We start from the raw sequence: 23,320 nt of genomic DNA, 5'->3' as shown, positions 1-23,320 counted from the left end.
TTTTCTACTAGCTTGATTGTGTGAGATAACATGTAGTGGCAGAACTTTTGAGAAGCAAATAACATAGCTAAACAAGCCTTCTCAATGAATGTATAATTTAGCTCATATTTGTTTAATATTTTGCTGATGTAATAGGTAGCTATTTCCTTTCCTTCTTGATCTTCTTGTGCCAGCAGTGCCCCCAATGATACTTTCGTTGTTGATATGTAGAGAATGAGCAGCTTTCCTACTATTGGTGGTACTAGAACTGGTGGATTCATTAGATATTGCTTGAGTTGATAGAATTATTCTGCACACTTGGCTTCCCATTAGAAAGGTATGTTCTTATGTAGCAGATGATTAAATGGTAGACTTTTATCTGCTAGTTGGGCTATGAATCACCTGATAGACTGCAACTGTCCCTATAGAGATCTGAGTTGTCTAATGTTCCTGGGAGGTGGCATCTTCATGATGGTCTGTACCTTCGCTGGATCTACTTCAATGCCTTTTGCAGACACAATGTAGCCTAATAGTTTGCCTGATGTAACCCCAAAGACACACTTCTTAGGGTTTAGCCTTACTCAGAATTGCTCCAATATTTGAATTTTTTTTATCTAATATGCCCAGATGTTCTACCTGGGTGAATGAATTAGCCAGTAAATCATCCACATAGTCCTCCATGAAGGCATGAAGGTATGCATCATATCATGAAATATTGTTGTCATCACTCTTTGATAAGTTTCCCCAACATTCTTTAAGCCAAAAGGCAAGACGTTCCAACAATATGTTCCCCATGGATAGGTGAACGCAACTTTATCTTGATCCTCTGGAGATATCTTGATTTGATTATAGCCAGAGAAATTGTCCATTAATGATAGCATTGCATGGCCTGTTGTTAGGTCCATAATTATGTCGATGTTGGGCAAAGGAAACTCATCCTTTGGACATGCTTTGTTGATATCCCTAAAATATGTGCATATTCTGATGCTTCTGTTAGGTTTTGAAATTGGTACAATGTTTGAAATCCATTCAACATAGTCTATAGGTCGAATGAATCTGAAATCTAACAACTTCTCTAGTTTAGCTTTGACCATTAATGACACAAGCAGATTCATCTTTCTTAATTTCTGCTTGATTGGCTTAGCTCCAAGAGAAATAGATAAATGATGCATGATCAGGTTTAGATCTATTCCAGGCATATCAGCATAGACTAGGAAAAATTGATTTTCTTTTCTTTGAAGAATCTGATAAACTCTGGTTGTTCCTCTTCTGTCAGTGATTCTACTAGGTGTATGTTTTTAGTTGTTGCTTCTATACCGATGTTTATTGATTTAGTTGGCTCAATCAATATGGGTGATCTTTCTTGATAGTGTTCTGGAAGAGTGTCAAGTCTCCCATCCTTAGGTGTCTTAAAAAGGTTTTCATCCTTAGATGCATCCTTTATTTTGACTTTTTTGTGGTCTAGTGCTGCCATTGAGTGGTTTTCAGCATTAGACCCTTTGTTTCTTTCATTTTTGTGACTGAGAGACTTGGCACTCCCCTGATTGCAAATATCGTTATTTTGTTCACTGGTAGAGCATGTTTCTGGGTTGATTGTACATAGATACTGGACAATGGATTCATCATCTGGGTATATCATGGTGTTCAGGTTCTTCCCAGTCTATGAGATTAGGAAATATAAGTGGTAGAGAGTCATTTGATGCGTTGAGATTGGTTGTGGTAAAAGTCATGATAGAGGTAGTGTTATAGTTGTTTGGGATGCTGGTTAGGTTAATGATATTGTTAAGGTCTTCAATGGTATCATCTTCGGTGTAGACTTGTTAGTAGTGTTGTTGCTCATTCTCCTTAGCCTTGTTGATATGTCATGGTTCGAATTCAAGTAATCGAGACTATGCGCCTTGTCCCTCCTAAGAAACGGGTGTGTGTGAATGGATAGTACTTTCCTTGACATCCTCAGTAATATTTGAACAACTACCCCATTCATAGTAATTAGAATCAGTTTCAAAAGTATTGTCCCAAAGTCTCTCACTGCTGCTAACAGGTATGTTGTAGGGTGAGAAAAGATCTTTGATAAATGATACTAGTCTTGTAGTTTTTTCTGATTCAGAATCAAAGCCTGCTTGTACCCTTTGCATTTGTTCATACATTGTTTCTCCTTGGAGAGTAATGATTTCTTTAGGTGGTGACTCTGCCTTGTTTTGAAGAGGTTCCTGTACATGATGCACTTTCTTATAAGAGACTTCTTCCCTTTGAATGGCCATTTCCTCTTGTCGTTTCTCTTTTTCTCGGTGTTCTCACTCTTTCCTTGGTTTCTGTTGCTTGGTGTAGTGTCTCTTGCCATGAGTTCTCATTGTATTTCTTCTTTGCTTTCCACTGAGGTTTCTGATACTTATTTTGTTTTTGCCTTGGTGGTATGTTGTGTTCATATCCTAGTCCTATTTTGTCTCGTGAAAATTGTGAAGGAGGTTCTAGTGGTTCTATAATGCCTTCTTGACACTTTCCTATAGGTCCTTTGCCATTGTATCCCATCTATTGCATGATTCAAAATCCTTTTACATATTGTTGTGTTGGTATGGCCACCTTTAGAGTAGCAGCTCTGGCCTCTTCCTCATCCTTGTATAGCCAACTAAGGATGTCTTTCTCTTTTGATTCATTTGCTAGTGTGTCCAATTGGATAAATTTGCCATCAAACTTGGTGATAGGCTGTGTCGCTTGATGTGTCGATGCAAAAAGGTTGTCCATGAGATTTTGGTGATGTTGGCAATTTTGATAGACACAGGGGTTCGAAAGAGTATTCTCCCATAACTTGATCTTTGATTTTCATCTTTTGTTTGAATTCCATGGATAAAGACTTGAGTTTTTCTTGATGATGATCTAATGTTGAGGAAGTTGGAGCTTCCTTGTTGTGTGGAACTAGGTTGTCTTGAGCTTCCCCCATAGCATTGTAATGTTGAAAAGGGTTATTATTGGCAAATATGGAAATTTCCTGCCCATTATACGATAATTTGACACACTGATGGTATGTTGAAGGCACTTCTTACATTTCATGTATCCAAGGACGACCCAATAGATATTGTATGTTAAGTCTATGTCTAAGACTTGGCACATAGTGTCCCTTTGTATTGATCCTACCTAAATAGGTAGTATCATTGTTCCTTTGGATGACCTTTCTTCATCATCATAGGCCTTTATGGTGATATTTTTGTTTGGATCAATAGATTTCTCAGAGAATCTCAATGCACGAATAATCTTTAAAGTACAGATATTGAGACCAACTCCTCCATCTATTAACAATCTTTTAACTCGATGTTTATAGACTAAGACTTCGATATGAAGCTGATGTTAGGATTCCCAAAGATACTGAGAGGGGGGGTGAATCGGTATCTAACCGGTATATGGATTTTCTAAACTTATTAAATGAATTGCATGCCAAAATAGTGTACCGGTAAACCAAAAATAATGCAGTAAATAAGATCAGTAAACACGACATAGAAAGCACACCATAACACAATATTTTTAACGAGGAAACCTAGTGTGGGAAAAACCTCGGTGGGATTTGTGACCCACAATACTCTCTCACTGGCCAATAAGTGAATATTACTGATACAATAGGGGCCTACACATGCAGGAAGGCCAACTGCATAAAGCTCACTGCTTAAATACAAAAAGGAAGTCTCACTAACTTACAAAAATGGATTATGTAAATCCAATGTCATTTACTACTTCAATTCAACATCTGCTATGCCAGGTTCAATACTAGTTTAAGCTCTTTCAATAATCATTAACCTTATTCCATAATCTGCCTTAATATTCACACATATTATCCATCTCACATATTACCTATTATAGATGTTCTACAAGATCTCATACTTATATGAGTCCTAATACAACTTGCCTTGTCCGCTTACAAAAAGATTTTACAATTAAATACAAATACAATAAACAAAAATCCTGTCGGCCAGGGTGTCGGTAAACATCTTTGCTGGTGTCGGTGCTGGTGTCTGTGCCTGTGCCTATGTCGGTGCCATAGGATTGTAAGGTTTCCATCAATAACAATAACTTCAATCACCTACAATTTCTCATTGGATTGTGCATTTGCCAACAATCTCCCCCTTTGGCATTGATGGCAACACTCATGAGAAAAAGCCAAAAAGTATATCCAAAAGTGTTGTCCAAAACTGTCTTACCAAAACTATCAAAAATGTGTGCCCCCCCTGAGCAGATGATCTCTTTTGTCATACATTTTTCTCATCCTCTACTACTCCCCCTTTGGTATCAATGACAAAGGTTGTCATTCAATGTCAATTGAGTGTAGTTCCTGTTATAATCCTTGTAACCGGTGGGTTACAAAAGCAACATTCAGATTGTTGTAGAATCGTTCACTGTCCTTTAGTGTTGCTTCGGTCCTCTGGATTGTACCGGTGAGTAAGTGCATTTTCTCTTCCGGTATCTTAAGTCCTAGAACAAGAGCCTCATAAATCTCTTTTCTCAAAGAGATGAGGATATCTAGTTTAGGACCTAGTCTGCACTTCAGTTCCTTTACCTTAAACCTTAATCTCTCTTTATCTTTTTCCAATTTTTCAATTTTCTCTTTAGAGCAAGTAATTTCTTGTTCTACTACTGATATTGAATCTAATGAACCTATTAAATTATCCACAATGTCATTGATTTCCTTTTGAGCTCTGTTGATCTCTTTATCTATATCCTTTGTCAAAATGTTTGTTTTACATGTGTCTCTGTACAATTTCTTAAAGTCCAAAATTGTCTTGCCTAGTATCGGTAATAATGTATCCACATGTTCCTTATTCTTCTTGATTGTCTCCTCAAAGAATTTTTCCTTCTCTTTATTCATTTTATCTCTTAAAGTTTCCTCATTGATTTGATCAATTGTTGGAAGATTGTCAGTTATGTACTTAGAAAATGTGTCTAATTGGCCTAAAGAATCTTTATTCTCTATGTTGCACTTGGGTGCAATCATCTTCAAAATTGGTATGGTGTCATCAATAGCCTTATATGCTAGTGCATTACAATCTGTTATTTTCTTGATTGAATCTAATAATACCTCTGTCACATTAGTTGGTCTAAATTTAATCATGGAGGTTCCAGACGACTATCCAACTACCTCACAATTTGTAATCCACCGGTGGTAGTAATAGCTTTGCTTTCCTCTTTCTCTGGAGGGTCAATTTGTGTCTTCATTTCAACTACCAAAGGTTTAGGTTTTTCAGTTGTAGCCAGTGGTACTGTCTCTGTATGTACCTGTGAATGAACCTGTTGCTCTACCTGTTGCTTTGTGCTCTCTGCCTGTTTCTCTGATGGTGCCTCTGATGATTATACAGTGGTATCTATTGTCGGTTTTTTTGTTTGCATCTCAGTATTGTCCATTGTTGGTGACTCAGTAAGATTTTCTGTAGCTGGTATCCCATCTGTTGGTTTTTCAATGTTATCAGTCACCATTCTAGTAACCAAGGGATCAAGTGATTTTTTAGTTTGTTACTCAGTCCCAATTTCAATGTTTCCAACTGTATCCTCAATATTTGTCTCAACTGTAATGTCTTCTACTGATGGCTCAGTTGCCACATCTCTCTTCTCACTTGTTTCCTTATCAACCACAATGTTGACTTCTTGTGTGTCGATATTCATTGTGTACAACACCTCTGAGTCAAGATTTTTGTCCTCATGTGGTGTTTCCATACTCTCTGTTACCAGTGGTGTGTCAACATTTTGTGTCAGTGGAGTATCAGAAGGAGGTGGGGGCAAGTTATTTGTTATCTTTATGCTCGGAGGACCACCTACTTTGCCTTTCCCTTTATCCTTATCCTTTTGGTAGACTTTAAAAGTCTTTGGTCTCTTAAGCTCTTCTTGTTTCTCTTTCTCAATAAAGAATATATCCCACTTGTCTATAGTTTCTTCTAATATCTCATTAACTCTGCCAGCCATTAGTGCTACATGTTGGTGACCGGTTGAAAATATTGTCCGGTTAGCCTCACTTATTAATTCATCTATCTCTTGCGTTGAGTTCACTGGGTGAACTGCAAGTAGTTTTTCTATCTTGATCTTTTTATCCAATTCAACAATTGCTACCCTTCTTGCTTCTAACCTTCTATACAAGTCATTGGGTATATCATCTACAACTTCCATCAAGAATTTCTTATAGATATCAAGGTGTAAGATAACACTATTTTCTATACTTTTTTTTTCATCATTTGAAAGTGTGTTATACAACTTGCTGATATTTGATAATTTGCCATCTTCAGTTATCTCATTCAAAAGTTTGTCCAAAGGAGGGACAACTTGTTTTACTTTCCTTTTCTTTGGTGTTAAATTCTTTGTCGAAGGCCTAACTACCTATTGTTTCTGTCTTGTTCTCTTTGGTACAGGAGAGGGTACCAGTGAAGGTTTCCTTTTCCCTACTACCCTTTTAAATTCTGCTGGTATTTCACTATCAGAGGAGGTAGCAACCGGTGAAAGATATGTTTCCGCATTTCCAAATAGCTTTTCTGTTGGTTCTTTAGGAGCTTCTAGGAGGGCTTTTGCCTAAGTTTCAATCATGTTCTCATCTGCCTCATATCCCATTTTCGTAACCCAAATAGTCCTTGGGACTACTGCCTCCATCCAAATCTCATCCTTCTTTATTACAAAGCATATCTCCTTTTGATATTTGTCAACAACTGAGTGTTATGCAGATGATTCAAGGAGACATTATCATGTTTGGAAAAGGTGAGGTTATGAGGCCCTGTCATATCAGCCACCATGGCTTGGAATTTATCAATGTGGACAGATCTTGAGGAATGTTTGTTTCAACTAGTGCTTGTTCTAAGATGTTCTTATGTTTTGGCGAGAGTTTGAGTAACTCGAGTATGGATATTTGAGCGGGAGTTCTCCACAGTTGACTAACCAAATCATATTGAGTCTTGGGGATAGTGGTGGATGTTGATGTATGCCCTTTCAAGACATATTTTTGAGCTTTGGTTGTTACATTAATTGACGCATGGTCTTGGTTGTTCTTTATTTTTATGATATTTATTTGGTTGTCATATGTTGATATGTGATTGATGGTGTTATTGTACAGGTGATTTATATGAGCTCCTCCGGTATCATTTGATGATGAAGCTCCTCCCTTGTTGTAATTTGGAAGTGTAATGCCCGCCAAAATACCCTAGAGGAAATTAAGTTATCTAACTCACTAATGAAGACAATAATTTATTTTATTATATTAGAATCATTTAATGCAACATACAATCATCATCTCAACTGCATACGAACATACAATAATTCTTAAATCTAAATGAGCATCATGTAAATAACTTTTCACTTAATCAAAATGCAAGCGGAATAACACAACAAACATTACATCTACCTCCCTAGGGTATCTTAACATCATCACTTACTTAAACAACCAAAACCATGATATCCTACTCAACATCCATCATTCATTTACACATATCCATTATAACATGCACAGTATAAATACAAGCACATCTATCCATTCTACAAATGCTACTAATCCATTGAATCCATGAACACACATTTATGCATCTCTTTCTATTCTACTTTTACTCTTTATCATGTTTCCAAACTACATATTTACTTTTATGCCTAGTATGATCATTTCCTCAACATGAATTCTAAATGCATAGTGCAGAGTCTAAATGCCATTCTCATTCTTTTCTTAGATGTGCACGCTACCTAACTCATTATGCAATAGCATCACTAACTAAGTATAACATGATTATCAACCATTGTCAAGACCATCATTTCTTTTATTAAAGACATCCATACATCATGTGTATTATATATCTAACTCAAGGACTTCATTTAATCACAATCATTTCCACCATCATTGCATATAAAACCTCATCACATAACTAGACCCAATATTCAACTACATGTACAACCATATATCCTCACTACATTTATCACCTTAATTACCAACTTATATTACCTATCCATTCCTAACTTAGGTATGAACATACATGTTATTTTCACAATATTGATTCTACTACATTACTTCTCTTACAAATCCATGCAAGATAAATCACAAATAACTCACCACATAAGAATTCCTATTGAACATAAATTCACTTATTCCTATATTATTCAATTCCATCCTTTAAATTCATAAACTTTTCTCTTAAAACACATAATACCATGAAATTACATAAATTTACAGCATGAGCATCATTAATCTAATCCGTAAACACATCGACGATCAGAATAAGATAATCTCATCACATGATCCATGATAACAATTATATTCCTACATCAATTCTACAAGGCAATTAACTAGCATATATCTACATCTACAATCACAAGGATATTATATCTTGAGTAACTCAGCTCCTTATGAATTCCATTTACATACATAACAAGTTTCCAACTACTTCCATTACAAGCGTTTACATCGCATAACCATAAAATACAATTACATAAATCTGCAATATGATACATCCAAGTGCTAAAATACATCCATATGAGAAGAAGTCCACATCCATGCACGAAGAACACCAACAAGAAGATATCCCAATGGAAAAAGCACCAACCACCCGACCAATGTGGAACCTACAAGGAACCACCCCCCCATGCTAGGAGATGACACAAGGTCCCAACATGCACTCTAGACCTAGGTCGACACTTATCTACCAAAGAGACTAGACATACAAGGACACTCAAGCAAGAATCAATCACAAGAAGAAACAAATAGAAATTTCTAGAGGTGCACAAATCAACAAGACATCAATGCATCTCAAGAAAGGACACGTGTAGGAGTGGAGTGTCATCACATGCTATCCTCCCCCATAATATTACCAACACAACTCTTCACGGCCTAACCTCGATAGACATGTGGAGCCATTTCTACCCATGAGAAAATCAAGGGAGATTTGACTTACCATCTTCACGGCCTTCTCATGCTTACCCTAAAACATCCTCCCTAGGAACAAACCATGAGACTCAACAATTAATTATCTTATTTTAAAATGAGTTCTAATTACCCATCCCAATTAATTCATTATTAATCTTATCACTTGTTTAAACACAAGAAAACCCCCATGTGCCCTGGCAGTCTAGATGGAAAGCTTATCAACTTAACTGCCTATCTCTCATGACTCCGATCATCACATGAAAGCCCACTCCCCCTACATGCTCCAAAAACAAACCAAAGAAAAGAGGCTCCAATTCAAATTCCAAGAAGATATCCATAACTTCATCACGCAACCCAACAACACATAAACATACAAGGCAAAACCATAGCTAAAGAACGCAAAAAGGGCTTAAATCCATTGCAATACAATATGAGCCTCAATGTGGAAATCCATAGTATATCAAATAAGAAATATTCCATCAATAAAACATATCAATTATGTTGTCTCCACAATAATACCATCTTGTTGTCTCCACAACAATACCATCTTTCCACTACAACATCTCATTATAAGGAAGGCTCAAATCTTCAACAATAAATAAGTAAAGAATGTTACAACATAGAAAATGTAAAATCGCATCAAACTAATAAATAATAGTAATTGGAAAACATCTGCAAAAACCCCCAAAAGCCTCTGGAATGAAACCAAACTCAATAATCCAAATCTGACTAGAAAAAAGATAGTGAAAATACTAAAAGCAGATAGAGTCACGCTTTCACACTTTAGTTTAGCACTTTTGCATTGCAGGTTAGCGCCTGTGTTAATAAATTAGTGTTTGTGTAGTTAGAGACAACACTTTTACACAAAGGATAGCGCAAATGCAACAATAGACGATGCAAATACATGAAAGGACAACACAAATGCAATAATAGACAACGCAAATGCATGAAAGGACATCGCAATTGAATGAAAGTACAACGCAAATACAGAATCAACGCTTTTGCATAAAAGGACGGAAAAACACAACAATTTCGGCAGACTTTAAAAATCAAACTTAATTCAAAAACTTATTAAAAAAATACATGAAAGAGGTCGCCCAAACCCAACAACTAAGAAGAAACCAATAGAATAAAGTTTAATAAAACATAGAGAGAGAAATCTCAAAACATATCCTACAGCTGGAAGACCCAAAACTCACACACACAGACTTCTTTGAGTCTGAACCACACAAGAAACACTACCAATAACAGATAAGGCCAATAATACACTAAACAAAATACCAATCGCATGATTCAGACAATGATACAGGAACTCACAACAAGCAACCATGAATACATATTGATGCTCTGCAAAAAGGATTAGAAAATCTGTTTGATGGCAACACACACAAGAGCACAAGAAACAAATGTTAGTGTTAGCAACAAAAGATTATCCTAAACAGGCATATCAAGAGAGATATTAAGCATGAAATAGAAAGCATATAAACATAGAATAAAATAGCTAATCAAGATGCTCATAGTTGCTCCTCCCTTGTTCCTCTCCTCTCCAAGTCCCAAATGAGTGTAGCTCTCAGCTTTTAGCACTAGCCATGGATGCCATATGGAGATTCAAGATGGTTGAATATGATAAGCAAATGCTATGCAAGTGTAGATAGTGATGCTATGAAAAAGCTCTATGCTAATACCAGTATAACAACAATACTCTAATGCTTCTCTTTTTTGCTTGAGGAGAAGGGTTCTATTTATAAAAGAAATGGGGAAATGAAGGGTTAAGATTGAGTAATCTTAACAAGGGTTAGGATTGAAAGATATTCAATCCATGTGAGACTTTCAACCCAATCCCATGTTAGTGTCACCATGAGGAGGCTTGAGAGGAGTGATAAGAAGAATTAAATGCTTGAGGGGACATGATGGTTACCCTAGTCAAAGAAATAAATGCTTTGAAGAGACACATGGGTTACATGAGGGTTAAGTTAGGGGTCAAAGTCCTTAACCATGGGTGCAAGTGGAATTAACCATTAATGGTCATGTAAGAGCCATAAGTGGTTTGGAAGACTTTAGAGGTTAATTTGTTGAACACACAAAGCATTAATTGATTTTCAAAGACTTTGGAGTCTTTGAGAAGTGACTCCAATTTGCTTAAGAATGTGACAATATTTAGGGGATGGATTAGGTTAATTAGGAAAGGTTTAGAAGAATCTAGAAGGGGCTTAGGCATGCAAGTGGATTTTGTAGGAAAATGCAAGTGGGAGAAATTTTGGTATTTTCAATTAAAATAAAATCATTTATTTCAATTAAATGGTGTAATGTGCATTTGGATAAATATTCAAATAAATATTAATTTATTTAAATGAGAAAAAGGATAATAAAGCATTAAAATGCTTGAAGACTTTGAGGGAAACCATTAAAGGCTTGAAGACTTTAAGAAAAACCATTAAAGTCTTAAGAAGACTTTAAGGGAAGCCATTAAGTTTGAAGACTTTAAGGGAAACCATTCAAGGCTTAAGAAGACTATAGAAGGAAGCCATCAAGTTTGAAGACTTTAAAGCCATCAAGTTTGAAGACTTTAAGGGAAACCATTAAATGTTTCAAGTGGGTGAGGATAAATAGGATTTTAAATAAATAATTTATTTAAAATAGTTGTGCAACTTGCTTTTGTAGGAAAATACAAGTGGGTGGAGGATAAAGGTGATTTAAATAAATAATTTATTTAAAATAATTGTGCAACTTGCTTTTGTAGGAAAATACAAGTGGGTAGAGGATAAAGGTGATTTAAATAAATGTTAATTTATTTAAAATTATTGTGCAACTTGCATTTGTAGGAAAATACAAGTGGGTAGAGGATAAAGGTGATTTAAATAAATGTTAATTTATTTAAATGTGAGAGGTGGGATTTTAGGGGAATTTAAATAAATATTAATTTATTTAAATGTGAGAGAAGATTTAATTAAATAAATATGATTTATTTATTTAATTAATGGTCTGAATTTGGTTAAGTGAATTAAATCAAATAAATTGAATAATTTATTTAATTAATAGGATAAGAGGGTTAAGATGAATTAATTAAATATATTAATTTAATTAATTATTAATTGATGGTTAAATAATCAAATAAATATTAAATATTCATTTAATTAAGTGGACAGATTTATGTGACTACAGGAGCTTTTGGTGAGAGACTGGATCCTCTATCTATCAGTACTCATATCTTTGAATCATCCAAGTCAAAGATAATGGCCATTTCCCAACACTTTTCACGTAGCATTATCCCGGACATACTTAACGTAGTCATTGTCCTTGATTATCTGAAGATCGGTTCATCATATCCCACCATGGCTTGATGATCACCATGTATATCCACATCGATAGATATTTGTAACTAGTGGCAACATCCCTCTCACTTCAAGCATTCCGACAATAAACAACAAGGATTACAGTACACTGAGGAAACAATGTCAATAACTGTTCATCAGGCTAGAAATCAAGACCGTTATCCATATATAGCTTTAACACGCACATGATGGATGATTTTCTGAATTATAAATTGTTTACATCTAGCATAAAGTGTTGACTATTTTGTATCTTAAATTTTTGAATCATTGGATCTCCTGAGTTTCTTGAGGATGCATCGAGCTAGAGAAAGAAACGAAGGAATCTGATATTTTTTTGGTTTTCTATCTATGAGGCGATCACTTGTACGGTGAAAATTTGTATTGAGACATGATTGGAAACATATCATTTAAGACATTGTTCCACTTTGCACATACAAATGGTTAACTCTTGTTTGTTTAACACAAGCAACACTCAGGTCATCTTGGTTCAATTATACCTCGACGTTTGTGTCATCTTGCAATATCAAAATCCATGTAAGTTTCACTCAGGTCATTATGGTTCAATTATACCATTATGCTTGTATAAACTTCCAACATATCAAAAGCTCAATGATGACAAACCAAAACAGAGCATAAACAAGTGACTAAACGGGAATGATAATGACAAAATGAAGGTGAGCATTTAGTTGTATATCATTCTTAAAACTTACATTTAGTTGCATATCATTCTTAAAACTTACATTTAGTTTCATATCATTCTTAAAACTTGCATTTAGTTGCATATCATTCTTAAATCTTGCATTTAGTTGCACATCATTCTTAAATCTTGCATTTAGTTGCATATCATTTAGCTACATACCATTTTAAAAATCTCATATCATTATCATTATCATACATCTCATTTTCAAGATACATCTCACATCATTATCATTATCATACATCTCATAAATCATAGTAATCAATACAATACACCATCACATTCTCATCTTAGCATGAATCATACATCATCATCAAAATTAAGAGCATTATTATCTAAGCATCATATCATCATCATAAAATCATCATATCAATGCATATCATCAATCATCATCACATGTGGATTAGAGAAACCAGTGCTATATATATATCTCAAAAAATGGTCGAAATGTACAAGGGATATCATGTCTGTCAAAATACAACAAAATGATCAAAATACAACTGAGACAAGTCTCTCAGGTATGACTATCTCCTAAGGCTAATGATCTCATGGTAGATGGCCCAGCTCCTAGATCTCCACCACATGGATCACATCGGGGAGGCCCCGTAACACCTCTACTCTTCATCCTCATCTGACTATGGACAAGATCGACTAGCTGCATAGCTAGGAGCTCTGTGCTCTTTAGGGACCAACTCCTCATATAGACGCCTATAGTACTTGGCCTCCTTGGCCATATACCGTATCTCCCTTAGCGTATCCCATATCAGAGCACCACCTGTCACTCTCTCCAATCTCTCAGCAAGATCCTCTACTTGGCCATGATGCTCTCTCTTTGTATCCCGCTCTGTCATAATCTATGTAATCTGAGAGTGTTGTGCTAGCACTTGTGCCTGTAACACCTGTGCTATGACCTATAAGGCTCTAATATGTGAATCCTGTCGATGGGTGGGTACCCTAATTTGAATGGGTACCTATGTTGTGGTCCCACCCATACTTGTCCTTGTCCGAGGAGCCAGTGGAGGTAAAACATCAGATCTCCTCTAAGCGGGTCACCTAACATCCTCTATACCACCCACTGCCGCTAACATTGCATCTACCCTACCAGCACCACCAACACCAAGAAGGAGCCCTCCCCCTTGTCCTCTATCTCCTCCTCTATCTCTCCCACCATCTCCCCCTCATCATTTATCTCTCCCTCTATCAAATCCTCTCCCACCTCCACCACATCCTCCACCACCACCTCCTCCATCATCCTCACCTCCATCTCCTACCTCCTTTCCCTCCTCATCTCTCTGTCTAACTCCCCCTCGCCTCTTTGGCTGCTCATCTTCATCAAAAGTAGGTAGCATCTCTACTAGATCAGATATCCGTGCCACTGCATGTGCCATGAAGTACGCTACAAACTCCTCTATCATCCCAGCATCAACAACCCGAGCTCCATAATCCCAAATCTGGCCTGCCAATGTCATATACTCCTCTACCACTACTACACTATTCCAGCGAGTATATAAACACGCTCCTTGTGGCATCCCATGCTATCTCCCATACTATCGTTGAACATGGCTGTGCAAAAATCGCTCAATGATAAAGGGCGTCCGCCTGATCAAATATCTCAACATATACACATAGAGCATCTCTAGCCCATCCTCAACCCACACCTCACAATCCATATACGGTCTCCAAATGACTATATCGATACCATCCAACGCTCTCTGCTATTGGCATTACAAAAAGATTGAGAAGATTGTTGGAGATAAATGATATAATTGATAAAGGATGATTACTGTCTTAATATTATTATTTTGTCATTGATCTCAAGCAATTGATTTTCTAATTCAGTATGATGTTGCCATGTCTTAATGAGTATGTTGATGAGTATAAAGATGTCGGTAAGTGACACAAAAAAGATGAGAGTGAAGGGGAGTAATGAGTTATTCAATCGGCAATGATTACCGAGTTAGACAGTGACGAGATTATGTTGTTTTGATTGTTTTGATATCCTATATATGTGTATTCAAAGACTAAACAAGAAGGATAAAAGATTTCATGCAATAGAATGAGTAAAGGTTTGATACTGTTCTATGCTACCGAGCAAGGAGCTAGTCGGTAAACACTAAGGTTATCGATATTGGCTAATTAAAGTAGAATGTCTACCGAGTAAAGTTCAATATTAACCGAGTAACAACCGAGCAGTAACGTAACACATTAGATGAAATAAGAGCATTATTAAATGAAGGATGCCAATGAGTCAGAGATGTATAAATGATTGGTATGTCGTGCAAGAAGTTTGAGGATCTACGATAATGAAAATATAAGAGTTAGATCTACAACGCAGATTGAACGATCATAATCTAGCACAAGTACGAAGGAAGGAATACAAGTTCCAAGGTGTGATAAAACATTTTTCAGATCGAAGGATTTAATGAACCTAGTCAAGTATGATGATCTTATGGCTAAGATTGATCATGGGATATGTGATCAAGGAGATTAAGCGGTTAGGAATTGCTTATAAATAAAGAATAGTTGTAGAACAAAGAAAGTGGGCAAACTAGAAGCACAATGATGCTACAGAGGTGATTACCAAGTACAAAAGATTGAAGATCTGATTGTAGAACAGATTGAAAAGCCCCGCAAGAAGAAAGATAAGTCTTATGAAAAGATTATCTTGAGTACATTGAGCACATAGAATCTGCTTTAGCATTTCAGATGTGAAGTTGCAGATATATTTTATTACTGTTATTTATTCTATAAGTGACATGAAATCTCTTAACCGAGTGGACCTAACAGTCTTATTTGTAAATCCTCTAGCAAGGTAACATTCTGAATGAGTGTTTGAAATCCTTTGACAAGGTCACTTCTAACAAAGTGAAGATTCTAATAGATCTGAGGGAAATCCCTTAACCAGGTCACATCTAGCAATGTGTATGTAATCTTTAATAGGATTTGCTTTTAACCAAGCATACTCTAGAAGAGTATATTTTCTTAGTGGGTCCGAAATCCCACAGTGGTTTTTCCCTATTTGGGTTTCCATGTTAAATCTGGTGTTAAATGTGTTATGATGTTTTATGTTTGTCAGTTTATGAGTTTGAATGATTTACAGTCATAGTTGCATATTAAGTAAAGGATACCGAGGTTGAATTTGATAAATATATTGGAAATTGTGTTTATATGATTACCCCCCCCTCTCATCTAACTAACATCCGCCAGTGTTCTAGTTTGCCCAGCTTACACTGGACAACTATACCTGTATACCCATAAGCATATGCTTGATCAACTGGCCTATCCCTATCTGCAAGTGGTCTCGCCATAGGAATGTGCTCCCAAACCCACACCTGTAGTAATGTCACCCCCACTGATAAACTATTGTATCCTAGATACACCACCTGATGAAGCTCTCTGTAAAGGTGGGCTAACATAAATGATCCCTATGCAAACCTGTGTCCCTGTGTTACCATATCCTCCAAAACCAATCCCCATCCCATAGCTAGTCCCTTTGACCTATGGTCGAGACACAAAAATCCACCAATGAAACCTGCTAGTATAGAAGGCAAAGGAGCATAACCAAGATCCATAAACTCCTGCCATGGGATCTCGTACCCACTTATGTGATCATCCTAGAAGATGCGATGGAGAGCCTATGTCCCACCCTCCTTAGTCTGCTATATGGCAACAAGGCCCCCACTATAGGAATCCACAAAATATAATAATAGTCCTCTGGTGTGATTGTTATCTTGCTCGTAGCCAAGTGGAAGGTGTTCGTATCACTATGCCACCTCTCCACCAAAGCTGTCAATAAACCTCAGTTAATGATATATAGAGGCATGTCTAGTAAGGAATATAAACCATATCTCTCAATCACATCCCTATCAGCCTATGATAATCGTAGAATCAATGACCATGGTCGCGAAAATTGCTCTCGTGACTAAAGTACACCAAGTTGTGCTTGTAAAACAACAAATGTCCATCACCAGTTCCCACATCTATCTGATATATCCAATTAAAAAAAATCAACTTGAAACAACAAAGCATCGTATCAAAGACCCATAATGCAAGCATCATATCGAGAAATCATATCAAAGACCCATAATGTAATCATCATATCGAGAAATTGTATAAAAAATCAAAGCAATAAATCAAAGACCCATAACACAAGCATCATATTGAGAAATCATATCAAAGACCCATAATGCAAGCATCATATCGAGAAATCATATCAAAGACCCATAACACAAGCATCATATCGAGAAATCATATAAAAGACACATAACGCAAGCATCATATTGAGAAATCATATCAAAGACCCATAACACAAGTATCATATCGAGAAATCATATCAAAGAGCCATAACGCAAGCATCATATTAAGAAATCATATCAAAGATCCATAACCCAAGCATCACATCAGGAATCATATTAGAAATCAAGAATTGGAACTCATATTGGACATCAAATTCATATTGCAAGGCAAATAATAAAAGATCCACATCAAAAGAAAACCAGGATCCTCATTCAAAACAATCAACCGGCTTGGAACTCCATATCGAAAGCAATTTCAACAGACTCCAAAAATCATCATATCAAGAATCAGATATCATCACAACAGAAAAAACATTAGCTCATGACCCATCTTGAAATGCTCAACAGGCACCTACCAACCCCTACGTCATCTACCTAATCTATTCGACCCTCGATGCATTCTCCTACCAACGCACTAAGCTACTACTTATGCACTATCTTTCTTCACCAATGCGCTAGAAACTTTACTCTACGCGCTAAATCCCTCTATGCGCTAACTAGTTTTGCCACTGTGCTACCCTGCTAACCCAAAGCGCTACTCTACTAGACACACTACTCTATCTACCCCATGTGCTAACCCGTCTACCCTAAGCGCTAAAGTACTTGACGCGCTACCCTAACCTACCGACGCACTACAGAATGCAACTTAAACGCTAACCTAGCTAGGTTAATACTACGTGCTATTGTTCCTGTCGTATGCGCTATACAAAAACATCTACGTGCTAAAACGACAAATTTTAAACTAAAAAAAAAAAAAAAACGTGATCAAAATAGGCAAAATCAATAAAAAACATGACAAGGTTTAGATCACTTACAGGTGGGCCATACGTGTCGGGCCTTTGGTATCGACAAATGCGCTCAAATCGGTGCAAAGCATATGGAACTAACATTTTTGTCAAAGCTCAAGTGTCACAATCACAAGGAGACAAAAGTGCAAATGATAAGAATAAAATCACTTTTTACCTTTTATAGGGTAAAAGTCAACAAGGTTAGTAAGTGGGGCATGTATTCTCTTCATTTTTCTCACTTTTAACCTTATCAACATCATTTTCGGGAGATGAATCAATTAAAATGCATTTAACATAGTCAAAATATTCAAAATGCAATTAATTCAAAACCGCTCATCAAATTTTTCAAAATCCTTGATTCATCTCCCAAGGGGGCATCATCAATATCGATCATCAAATCTGGGGCATCATATCGACATCTCAACACACGACATCATCTTATTAATTAAATTCTTCATATTCATCTATTTGATTAAATGAATTGTTTAATTTATTTAATTAAGTTCACCTAGACCTTTTCTAACCTTTAATTAAATAAATTACTTTATTTAATTAATTCCCCTTTCTCCCTTTTTAATTAAATTGATCATTGCAAATAAATAAATCTAATTTTCTATTAAACCCCCCACTTGTATTTATGCAAGTTGCATCTATTTGATTGAAATAAAGTAATTTATTTTAATTAAAATTCCCCTCCATCCAATTGCATTTTCCTACATCTCCTACTTGCCTCCCTAAACTCCTTCTAGATTCTTCTAATCACTTCTAATTTAGCCTAATCCATCTCCTAAATATTGTCACATCCCTAAGCAAAGGGAAGTCACTTCTCAAAGCCTCCAAAGTCTTCAATAACCATTAAAGGCTTTATGTCTTCAACAAGTTAACCCTCAAAGTCTTCATAACCATTAATGGTTAACTCAACCTTCTTGCATGGTTAGAGACTTTCTCTCTAACTCAACCCTCATCTAACCCAAGGGTCTCAACAAGCATTCATGGATTTAACCTTGGTTATCCCTTTAACCCTTGCACAAGAGTTTATCCTTTGGGTAAAAGCTTTATCCAATGGATAACCCTAACCTAACCTTAATCCTTACCTCCTAAGGTAACCATCATGTCTTCTCAAGTAGTTGATGCTTCTTTCATCTCCTCTCAAGCAACCTCTTGTTGACAATTGTCACCATTTCATTGGTGAGAATTGTGAACATGGATTGATAACTTTCAATCCTGGCCCTTTGTTAAGATTATCCAATCTTGACCATCCATTGCCCTATTTTTCCTATAAATAGAGCTCTCATTCTCTCATTTTCATAGATACAAGTTTCATGCACCTAATTTATAGTCATTTTACTAAGAATTTAGCCTCTCTTTGATAAAAATCATCTTAATAGCATTTTAGAAGTAATTTTAAATATCATAGCATATCCATGTTAGACTAGTATAACATGCTAGGATAAGTTCACTAATCTTTTATCTTATCATCATCTTTTATACCTAGTTTAAATCATCATAGATTTAATATCTTACATATCTAAGAATGTATTCATGCTAAATTAATCAAACATCACTCATTCTTGGAGTTGTCATTCCCAAGTCACTTTGCTTAGTGATCCGAGAGCAAAGGCATTGACTTGAGGGATCCTGTGAGATAGAGAACAATTGAACACCCCTTGTGAAGTTGAGCTATTCAATATAGCTCCCATAACTTGCACCAAGAGTCCCATTGGTGCGTGGACACTTTGGAATTGGAATTTTACATTTTTGACACCCACATTTCCTGCACACAGAGATCATTAATATTTATGTGCGTTTAGTGATTTTGAGTACGGAGCTTGCTCTGGTTGTTTACTTGATGTCATTAGAGTTATATTTTTCTTGATGATTTAAAGGAGGGTTGTGGTCAAACTATAGTCTACAAAGTGATGTGATGTAGGTGATGTCTCATTTCCAAATTGGGTGTGTGTAATGATTATCCCTTCTCGAGGTACTATGTGATATATTTCTTGTACGATTCTCACATCACCATTAAGGGTGACACCAAGAGTTCAAGTTTAAGATGACTAGATATATCTTTAGCAACAAGTATTTTTAGGACTCAAAGGGGATCTGGCTATGGCACAAAATCAAATAAAATAACAATCTGACTAATGCCATAATAAAAAGAATTTTTAAGTTGGTGATAGTTTTTTTTAGTATACATCTTTATATGAAATTTCCTTGAAGAAAATCATGCAAAGAACAATAAGTTTTCCCAAAAATATTTTAATGATGCACACTCTAAGATTGCAGATGTAACACTCTTAATATTTTTATAAAAGCTTTAGTAATTTAAAAATTAATTAGTATTCTTATTGCATCTTCAAATTTTTAGTGTAACCATTTTGAACCATCACCAAAGCTAAAAAAATTACCACTTTTGATCCCCTTCGACTCTATTTCTTGGAGTATGTATGAAGATCCTTGATATAGTTAGGCATGCAATTTAAAGGAAATGGATAATTAGAGTCCATCATGGAAGGTTCCTGTTGACCCAATTGTATCAACCTCAGCTGCAGATCCAACCTGAGAAATAAATTCAATTGTTTTGCAAAACCTGCGTGTTATGAACATTTGGATAACCTGCATGTTATGCACATTTTTTGGCAGCATGCAGAGGATCTTCATCTTTTCGGAATCCTTGTTCTATTTTTGCGTTGACCAGCCAGGGCCGTTCAATTCACTTAGGTTCACCGACTGGAGGGTTTCTCTATCATCTGCGGGCCGATTTCTGCATTCGTTTCCACTGATTGGCAGCTATGTTTTTTTGGCTCCTGTGCCCCCACGTATCTCTTTTGGCTCCCCTAGTGCTTATGGCGGGCGAGCAGGAGAATTTTTTTCCTCCCCACTTCCCCGCATGGTTCTTTGGTGATCAAGTTTTTTTGTTGTGGGCGTATGGGAAGCAAGCTTTGCTTCACCTGCTTCCCCACAGTCTCCTTTGACAGTGCAATTGTTTCTCTGTAGGCGAGTGGGGGACTTGTTTCTCTCCTCCCACTCCCCTGCATATCTCTTTCTCGATGCATTTTTTGGACCGCATGCAAGCGATGTGAATGCGGTGAGGTGGAAGTGTGGGCCCAGGGGACCACGTCAGTCAGCTATGGCCGACATATCTTCATAATGGCCTGATCGAATGACTACCTTTTAATCTTCAGTTGGACTTTTGAGTGTGCTTACATGGTGAGATCTCGCGCATCCATCTGCACACGAGTGATCAACGACTAGTATTCAAACTCACGATGACCGTTGAAATTTAATTCTCTGTGCAGGGGTAGTTGTCGACCCAATGGTCGAGGCGGTTTTTGTGCTCGGTTGACGCTTGCTATCTGATCCTTTTTGCATCCAACTATCGAGGATTTTTGCCATTACTCCATATCGAACTCTACAGGTAGATTTTGGATGCAACCCATGCCCTCTTCAATGCATTATGAAGAATTTTTTGTGCCTGTAGACGTCATCCAGTGTATCTGTGCAAAGATTTTTCCCCTTCTTCACAGAGATTTTGTTTCTTCAGAGGCAGAGGACACCCTCAGAGACTGATTGACACGACATCAAATCAGCCAATCTAATCTTCTTCTCCTCTCTGATCCTCCCTCTTTCATATTTTTTGTAACCTAACCCTAGGAGGTTAGGGTTTCCAGTTGTGATTCAATTTTGAGTTATTCCTCAACTATAAAGGCAATTTTTGTATATTTCCTCAAGATCTTCTCTTCTTTTTCTCTTACAAAATTCTTGTTTTTCTACAACTGTAAATGTTGCCTTGCCTTCACATGAATAAAATTTGTTTGTTTTGCCTTTATTTAGTTCTTACAATTTGTGTAATGGCTTACCTCTTTGTCTGAATGTGTTTTAGTTTGTTTCCTTAGCATAGGTGAGTGTGTTGATCCCTTGTAGATGTCATCTATGAACTGGATCAGTTCCTCTTGCTATCTTGCAAATTCCAACCTTCACTTTGTATTTTGGAAGCTAATTAGAATAGAATCTTGTGCATGCCTTGGGTGGTTTTATTTGTGTTTTGTGCAATTACAGGTAGGAAGATCACATTCCTTTCTAGGTGCAAACCTTTTTCCCTTATTTCAAGCATCCCCTCTTTCTCCCTTTTCCCTATCAAATCAATAGATTAGGATTTACCACTGTTGGGTTAGTCCAACACTTTTAACTTAGATTGGAAAGGAAGTCAATCTTCTTCGGAGAATCTACCTCACTCCTGCAAGTCCCACACTTGGGAGGTTGTTTCCATGTTGCACAAGGTTGATGATCAATTTTATTCATCAAGCGGGTTCAGCTTTTGTGACTATAGTTTTTGGCATGCTTGGTGGGACAGGTATTTCAACATTCATGCCAACGATTCGGTGTTGCTCTTAGCATTCAGCCTTTGGAGGCAATCAATCAAGCACTTGGTGACTCTACTAGGACAAATTCAGACTCTCGGTGATGCCAGTTGTAGATTTATGCCAAGAATACAAAATATATCATCATCAAGAGGTAATTTTCAATTCATTCAACTTCCTTATTCAAATTATAGGAGAAGAAAGGGTAGGCATTTTTTGTCATCGGTTAGGGGAACTCAAACAGAAGCATCCACACCCCTAAGGTCCCTCTCTACCCTTCCTATTATCAAACCTTTTTAGTCTAGAGGCCCTGCTACTCATATCAATAGACCACTATCTCACATGGTAGTCCCTAGAGCACACACCTTTGTCACCTTTAATGGTGGCAACCCTTTGGTCTTGGCCCAAAAAAATGATACTCCAATAGTAGCCTTAAAGGCTATACCATTCTTTAACAGGGAAACTTTTGTTACTCCTGAAGAACACATCTAAGACGTGTCAAGTATCTGCACCATATTTGATGTGATAGAAGATAATGTTGTAGTAAGGCTCCTAGCCTCTTCATTAAAGGGAAAGACCCTACAATGGTATAGGGGTTTGCCCTTTGGCTTAATCCATAATTGGGATGAACTAGGGGAAAAATTATGCAAACATTTTGAAGACAAAAGTGACCATCTGTCACTTATGGAGCATCTAACTACAATTAAAAGAGCACCCCATGAGTTCATGGGTGATTTTAACTATAGATTTCAAAAGACATGGGATAGAATCCCATCATTAGTAAATCCTTCTTCAAACCATTATTTTTCTATATTTTCTTAAGGCTTTAAATAGTTATATTGCTGCTATGATTCAATCTAGGGGAAGAGATAACCTTCCAGGGATATATGATACTGCCATAAGGGCAGAAAATTGCTTAATATAGGCATGAAAGTTGTCTCCTAAGCCTCCAATGCCCTTATTTATAGAGGCTCCTACCCAATAGCCTATTGTGGCTCCTATTCC

This window comes from Cryptomeria japonica, chromosome 2 (assembly GCF_030272615.1).
Source record: "Cryptomeria japonica chromosome 2, Sugi_1.0, whole genome shotgun sequence".
Classification (NCBI taxonomy): Eukaryota; Viridiplantae; Streptophyta; class Pinopsida; order Cupressales; family Cupressaceae; genus Cryptomeria; species Cryptomeria japonica.
The sequence above is the reverse complement of the archived record's forward strand: the minus strand, read 5'-3'. Positions refer to the sequence as shown.